The following is a 7,879-nucleotide window of genomic DNA, read 5'->3' as shown; positions in this document are numbered from 1 at the left end:
AGAGGCGATCGAGACGTCCGTCATGACTCATGACGATACGTGCTTGTGCGACCTTGCGTGCACAGTTCGTTTGCCTCTTCGGGTGCCGTCTTGATGAGCATGTCATTGCACGAAACTGCAAACTGCCTGTGCGTGGGGAGACCAGGAGACGGCGGCGGGCCGTTTGGTTGGAGGAAGATGAAAGGATGTTCCAATGTCCCATGCTGTTGGATCGTCACGCCGAGGAAGTTGTGCAAGAAGACGTGTTATGCGTGATGATACAAGTGGACGTGTTAGCTGTTAATGGATTCGCTTAAGAAATATTGTCAATGGATTCGCTTAAGAATATACATGTAACTATAAATTATAACGAGACTATAGCACACCAATGTATTTTTTTCAGACATAAGTATTATATTAGCTACATATGGATATTAAATTAAATGAAAGAGTGGAGACATATACCAGCTGAATAGAATCCTAAAACCATTTGTTTGCATGTTTAAAAAAAAGCGCTTTGATGCTTTGTAACATTTCCTAATTCCTGGTATATTGAACAAAAAAATATGTTACTTTTTCGCAATTTTTGAACAAGTCCGATTAATTGTAGTACGATGCTCACATGTTAAAGCTTCCCAATTCAAAATTTCATCTTCTTAAAAAGATCAATCACCTTATCAATACTGTTGGCTGAAAACACATCTTTCTACGCATAGCATATTTGGCAATCACACATGAACTGATCACTCAGCTTGTTTCTCAACCTTTTTTACAACACTCATAACTGAAACATGTTTGCACTGAAGTTGTGGCAATCCACAATATTAGTAGTAGCTTTAAAGGTTGATAGGCGAAAAGGAAACTAATAAGCTTATTTGTTTGCAACACTAGTTTAGCTAGATCGATCAACAGTCCCATCCAAATTGTCAAACCTTCTACATGCTTTCACGTTGTCAGTGTATATAACAAGTTCAAAGTCAAGACCATTCAATTTATTTGAATCAAAATCATATTGATAAAGCTTAGGTAGCCTTACTATTGTTTCTTTGTTAAAGGCAAGAAATGAGTCATTTGTGTTAAAAGTCGCCACGTGATCCAACAATGCATAATTTACCTCACCGAAACTGTCATCGAGCTCTTGAAGTTGCCAATCAATAACATAATTAAAAGCTTCTATTTAGTATTGATGGAGTTTTCTTTTTTGGTTTTCTTTCGTGGTGCGTGCCTATTAGCATATTCCTCATGCATGTTTCCATCGCAAAATAAGTATGTCTTCTTCAAGAGTGAGTTCCATCCATTCTCTCTTACATTTTGCAGCTCGTTTCTTGTTGCACTCACACATGACATGACATTCAAAATATCTTGATCCTTCCTTTGTAATGATTGTGACAAAGTATTTGCACTTTCCAATACATGGAGCATCATGTGTAAATAAAACGGTGTCAAAGATAATAATCGTGACAGTCGTGTTTTTAGATGAAACATTGTCAAGAGAGACGACTCCGTAGTCCGTACGGTGGCTACAGATCAGAAAATCGTGAGGGTCGTACCTCAAGGAGAGGACGTGGATGTCCCCCATATGAGATACTGATAGCCACATTAGAGCATTGGACCCCATTTAAAATGAGATCTCATGAGATCTTTAGAGGACTAAATAAAAAATGAGACATTCTCCTCTCATAAAGATCGTCTCTACACAACTCTCTGTAAATATTGTCTATTAACAAAATTTATGATATAAGGACTTATGATTGTACCATGTTGTCTCTTAATTATCTCTTGTGCATAAAAAAAACTGATCAAGAGGCTTTGTACGTGCCCTAACGGAAGTTGGAGACGTTTATCATGTTCACCAAAAAGGAGGGGAAATAGGGTTTTTGTCGTCTCAGTTACAAATTCCACTCGCTGCGAACCAATAAACAAACAAGCCAAGTTTCAGTGCTGGACCGCAAGCCTCCAGAACTGAACCAAACAAGTTTCAAAATAAGGAAGAGAGCAAGCTGCATTCTAAAGGCGCAGCACTGACTTTTTTCCGTTAGGTCTGTAATGCGCCCATGATTTGGGTTACATACACAATTTCCATGAAAGCTACACATGAAGCAGGATGAATATCAGCTCAATCCAGATTCTAACTAGCATGAAGCTCGTGAAACGAGCTTTTTTACCGGGTGTACAGAGTCATCGTCGCAGGCTATACAGCAGCAGATAGTAGTCCACACCATTAGCTACATGAGTGGATTTAGCTCGATGACTTTCTTTGTCTGCTGCTCCATAATAATATCTTGTTCATCAGATTGTGCAAATCGCATTGACAATTAGGCCATGTAGTCAAAATCCAACTGACTTCACATCCATAACTGTTGCCTGAGAAGAGCTCTTGAGAAAGATAGACACTTCTTTGTCTGCTGCTCCATAATAATATCTTGTTCATCAGATTGTGCATATCTCATTGACAATTAGGCCATGTAGTCAAAATCCAACTGACTTCACATCCATAACTGTTGCCTGAGAAGAGCTCTTGAGAAAGATATACACTTCTAGCATTAGAAACTATTTTGAAATAATACATACAAATACAAAATTACAAGCAGCAAGGCATTAATGTTGAACTAGTGTGAGTTTTAGATGTTAAACTGCATATAATATAAATGCCAAAGGGACTCACCGCATAGAACTATATCCATTGCTGAATCCAGTGGCACCAGCTGTGCCACAACTAGCAAGCACGGTAGGTAAAGCAGCAGCTGAAAGGCTTGCCAGTTTTGACAAGGAAAGATGTCTTCTTGGTTGTCCTCGCACCACAATGATCTTCACTATAAGAAACTACACTTCGCATGTCATGTGCTTTCTTCTGAGCAGAGCGGAGTTTGCCTAGAATTCTGTCCATTGACGATGATCTTTTCTTTTCAAGTTTCATCTGAAAAATAGAGGATTCAATATGTAAGTTTATTTCACATAGCAAAAACGTATAGACCAGTGTGAGGGGTCAAAACATTTGAAACTACACATGTGGACCACAAACAATACCTCCAGCTTTCGAATGGCAGCCTCTGCTTTTGCTTTCTGTAGATTTTCCCAAGCAGTGATCTTTGCCTCCTCCCTTTTGCACCTTAATAATACAAATAACCAGGTCTCTAAATACAAGATGTTGCAGATTTACATCCTGACTAAATGCAACTATTAAAAATATTTGAGATGGCAAAAAAAAAGAATGTAAAAGTAGCACATTAACTGTATGAATACCTAGAGTTTCTAATTCGCTCATGCTTTATGATTTTATGTTTTACCACCTCATCAGTAAGAAAAGGAACAACACTATAGTGTGAACTTCCAATGGATTGTAGCAAAAAAACTTGAACATGCAAGAAAAATATTCCCTTGGGTTCCTCTTAAAAGAAGGGAGTAACAGACCCTGGCTGGCCAGGAAATTTGCTGAAACCAATACACCAGGGTTCAAGCTCAGGTGGGCGCTCTAATAAACGAACAATCGTTTGGTTCTCCATTCATTATAATGAACCCCACGTTAAGTGATATTCTGTGTGTGCCACTAGCTGTAGGATGAAAATGTCCAACTAGTACTCAAGTGGGCAAAATATTTCAAATGTATCACCTAAGCTCACTATCTGCAATTTACTCCATCTGACTCTGACTTCTAGTTATTTTAAATTTTAAGTTCTCAATAGTACTAAGAGCATATTAGCAGGCCACTTAATAACAATCAATCAACATTCAGCATCTTTTATACTTAGTATTTTCTGTGAATTTGGACAGGTATTACAGCCATAGTAGCTTCACTTCAACATTGAGCTGACTTCTTTTTAACAAAGATGAAATAGGACAACGACAGCTTGCAGTATTAGAAGTTACAAGATGAGAATTGGGGCAACATATTTTTTTTTTGCGTTAGTCCAATTCAAAACTGGGGAGTAGTGCGAAATGGGATTTTTAGCAGATGGGCAGATGTAGGCAATATCATACTTTGACATGCATCCTTCTCTTTCTTTTTCATCAAAAGATGGAGCTCGGGTTTCAACGGTCTTCTTCCTCCATTCGACAATATTTGTTGACCTCTTATCAGAGCCTCGTGTTACATGTCGCCTGGACCACCGGGTCACAGTTACTTGGTCATCAACCTGCACGTCCCTAATTTCAGGTTTAGGTATATGACTATTTGCTTCTTGTATCAGATGCCTTGAAGGCAGACTGGAGCAGGAATGCCTTGCTTTTGGAGGAGATGCTATATTATCCTCAGGACTCATTTGTGTGCCGACATCTTTCTTTATGATTGGACTCGAAATATTGGAAGTTGCTTCTGTCTGGCCTTGCAGTTTATCATCTGTGCTCAGGGTGGAAAGATATTATCATATTAAGATTGGTTTTCATCAAAAGGAAACTGATCAATGTATAACTTATAGTGCATAAAGATGGAAAAACATTATATTCTAATTCTGAATGTTTTCATGCTCGTTCAAGGCGAGACAGAAATAAAACATACTCCCTCTGTTCCAAAATAGTATTTATTTTAGCTCTGAGTTTTTATGTCTATATTCGAATAGATGGTCATGAATCTAGACACATACAAAACACATACATCAAGCATTTTATGAACTCGTTAATTATCTAAAACGAATTTTAATTTGGGACAGAGGGAATATGTTGTATAGTTGTAGCCTCAAATTTTTTCTTTGGCTGGCTATAAGGAATAAATGTTGGACTGCGGACAGACTTCAGAGGAGATGGTTACATTACCCGACGAGTTGCCCCCTATGTGATCAGGAGCAGGAAACAATCCAGCATATCCTTTGCAACTGCAGTTTTTCTAGGGATTTTTGGCATCTCATTTTGTCGTCCATCGGGCTTGGTAACTTCACTCCTACTGCTGCTGAACAGTCCTTTGCTGCGTGGTGGGAGAGGGTCTCTAAAAGAGTCCATAGGTGCAAGAGGAGGGGTTTCAATAGTGTCATTATCCTTGGAGCTTGGGTACCGTTTGGTTCAACTATTTGTAACGTAATGGGTAAGTGATAACGTTAAATCATGTTTGTTTTAGTTCAACCGTAATCAGATACCATACTAAAAATTGATACCGGACTATTCAAACTTGTTACCGTCCGTAATCGAGTGTAAACCGTTACCATTACCCTTTACGTTACATTTCGTGAACCAAACAGCACCTTGGTGCTTGTGGCTCTCTCGTAATAGGGCTGTTTTTTATGGAGTGAGCCCTTCCATTAATTTGACAAAGAGGTTGTTTCTAGATGAGTTGATTAGTTGGAGTAAGGCGGGAGCGAAGCATTTAAACAGTTTGGGAATTATTGTCACTTTAAATAGGGTCTCGTAGGGCCCGTCAGGCTTCCCCCTTGTGGGGGAGACTTGAGGGTTTGGTCTTGGTGTTGTAATTCGGTCCACTTTGGACCTTTCCTTTCTTAATATAATGATGCGCAGCTCTCCTGCGCTTTCGAGAAAAAAAAATACCCTTCCACTTATTATAGTCCTTGTTTAGAAACCCAACCACCTAATATATGAACAGAATGGTTTCTTAAAAAGACTATCCAAGAAATATTTCAGACTTTTTAGGTTACAGTAAGCAATGCCTTAAAAGGCACTAGGCCTGCTTAGGCAGTGGGGTGGCTGATTTTTAAAAGCAGTGACCATAAGTAACTCTATTAGTTTCATAGGCACAGCTGATACAGCCAATGTTAAAACAACAGATGATATTATGAAACAGATGATAACTCAATAAAATAGTTAATGGGCAGACCCAGTGTCGGAGGCTCCCACATGAGTAGGGTCCGAGGAAGGGATAAAATAGTTAATGGACTTTAACCACAATATGAAAGTAATATGTAACGTCATAAAAAGCAACTTTATGGATAGCCAAATCTAAATTAGGCGTGTTCAGTTGCTTGGCAAATGCATTTAATGGACTAGAACGAGCAAACAGCAAAAGCGGCAGAAATCAAGAAAAAAGAACTTATACATACAAGGAAATGCTTAAGGAAAAGGCTGAACCAAACCTTGTACGGTTTCTTCGGAGATGTTAGCAAAAGCAGATGCCTCCATAAGCGTTTCTGTCCAGGCATGTATGCTTGCAGATCTTAATATATATGGCTCCTTCTCTGCAGAGTAGGATCTGCTGCTACCATCGTCACCACATCTACCTCTTCCACTGCTGAAGTCACCAATGCGCCCGTGCTCTGGTATGAGAACCCCAGCAGAGAAAGGTGAATGCACTGCAAAATTAGCTTCTGCCAGAACACCATCAAAGCAAGGAACAAGCGGTGAGACAGCGGCATAAGCCCCTGGAATGCCAGCTGGGTGGCCAAGGGGCCCGCTCTTCGACTTGGGCCGTCTATGATGCGGAGCCGGTGCAGACATCCTTCCCATACCATCACAGGAAACCGGACTTAGGATCCACTTCTCCGCGTCCTCCCATTTCGACGGCAGCTTCCTCCCATTGTTAAACGGAAGCACAACCCCACTGCCCCCATACCGTCTATTGCTACCAGTGCCCAGCGGCACGCGCTCTGAACTCCAACCCTTGGAGTACTGCATGCTGCCTGCACAATGCCGGTTGTAGTTCGGGGTCCCAGGGCTCGGGAACGTGCCTGTGCCTGTGCCTGATCTGCTCCGGGATGATGTCGTCGAGCTCTTGCTCATTCCTCCCGGGTTACCAATCAAGCATCTCGGCGAGAGCACTAGCAGCTCAACACCTCCAGCGCTGTTGAGCTCATGCAAGGCCGTCGGGCGCGCCAGTGCAGACCTCTCTGACTTGAGTCGACGCTGCTTCTGGCACTCTACCACACAAACAGATTCCACCATCAATAAGCAATCACTTTCACCAGTTCCCTCAACAACACAAGTAGCATTCATTTCTACTAGTAAACGGCATTACCTCTCACTGAGTGGGAGAACGAATGATTTGTTGCTTTTGCCACTTCCTCCGATTCTGCGGAGCTTGCTCCGTCTCTCCCCTCTTCCTCGTCTGCGCGACAAAGCTATTAGAGCGCATGACGACAAAAATGGGACAACATAGGAGCACGAGCACTGGGATTTCAGCGGGATGAACGCCACGAACCTGGCGCAACCGTGCCCCGCGAGGCGAAGCCACTGCCGCCGCTTGGGAGGGGCAGCAGCGCGGAGGAGTGCGCCGGATCTGGATCGGCCGCGCCGCGTGGCCCCACCGGCTGCAGAAAGCGCCAACGGTAGAGGTGTCACGCCACCGCACGACGGGCAGCAAGGACGGGTTGAAACGGTACAGCGCGCGGCCGCGGCGGCTTCCGTGACGGGACCGCCCGCGCCGCGCGAACCGTCGGCCGCCGAAACGGCCACAAGAGCAATGATAGTAAAGCGACGAAGCGAGTGCGGGGGAGCAGCTCCGCTTTCGCTTCGTTCAAAACCTTTTTGGGGCTTTATTTATGCTTTGCTTAGCCGGAGGGTTTCGCCATCGCCAAACCTCGGATCCCTTGTGGGTTAGTACGAGACAAACGCGCGTTTGGAATTTGGATTTGGATCTATTGACTTCTACCGCGGCCTCGTTAGTTAAGTAATCGATCGAGACGCGCAATGCCGAACGCATGTGGAGGTTTAAGCGGCGAGAACAGAAAAGGGCAGAGAGAGAGAGAGAGAGAGATTTTATTACTGCGGCACCGGCCGGTCGCCTCCGCCTCGTCGGCGGCTGCCTCTTGCGGCGGCGCTGGGGCGGCGGCTTGGACGCGCGGGCGGGGAACCCTAGCGCGGGCTCCGGGCGGGGCATGCTCTGGCGCGCGGTCGCATTCCCCGGGGAAGGCGACGCCAGTTGTGGTGGGGGACTGGGGGAGCAGAGCAGGGCAGCGTGGAGCGGAATGGCGCGTTCGCAAGCGTTGCTCCGTTTCAACCGTGAACCGTGGCAGGCAGGCCGTCA

At 43.5% G+C, this 7,879-nt stretch overlaps 1 non-coding gene across 4 annotated transcripts; it reads right to left on the bottom strand.

Moving 5' to 3' along the window:
- Positions 1-1,960: 1,960 nt before the first annotated feature.
- Positions 1,961-7,879, bottom strand: LOC100280272 (uncharacterized). 4 transcript variants are annotated; one of them, XR_004549362.1, is made up of 8 exons: positions 7,619-7,874; positions 7,055-7,163; positions 6,872-6,961; positions 5,994-6,773; positions 3,958-4,315; positions 3,007-3,088; positions 2,645-2,896; positions 1,961-2,484 (listed from the first exon to the last, which is right to left on the bottom strand). It is a non-coding gene; the product is annotated as an uncharacterized protein (transcript). The 4 variants fall into 4 exon arrangements; NR_158745.1 differs by having other exon boundaries at positions 1,970-2,496; positions 7,619-7,879; XR_004549363.2 differs by lacking the exon at positions 3,958-4,315.

Source organism: Zea mays, chromosome 4, assembly GCF_902167145.1.
Source record: "Zea mays cultivar B73 chromosome 4, Zm-B73-REFERENCE-NAM-5.0, whole genome shotgun sequence".
Classification (NCBI taxonomy): domain Eukaryota; kingdom Viridiplantae; phylum Streptophyta; class Magnoliopsida; order Poales; family Poaceae; genus Zea; species Zea mays.
Note: the sequence above shows the minus strand (reverse complement) of the source record. Positions and strands in the feature narration are given on the sequence as shown.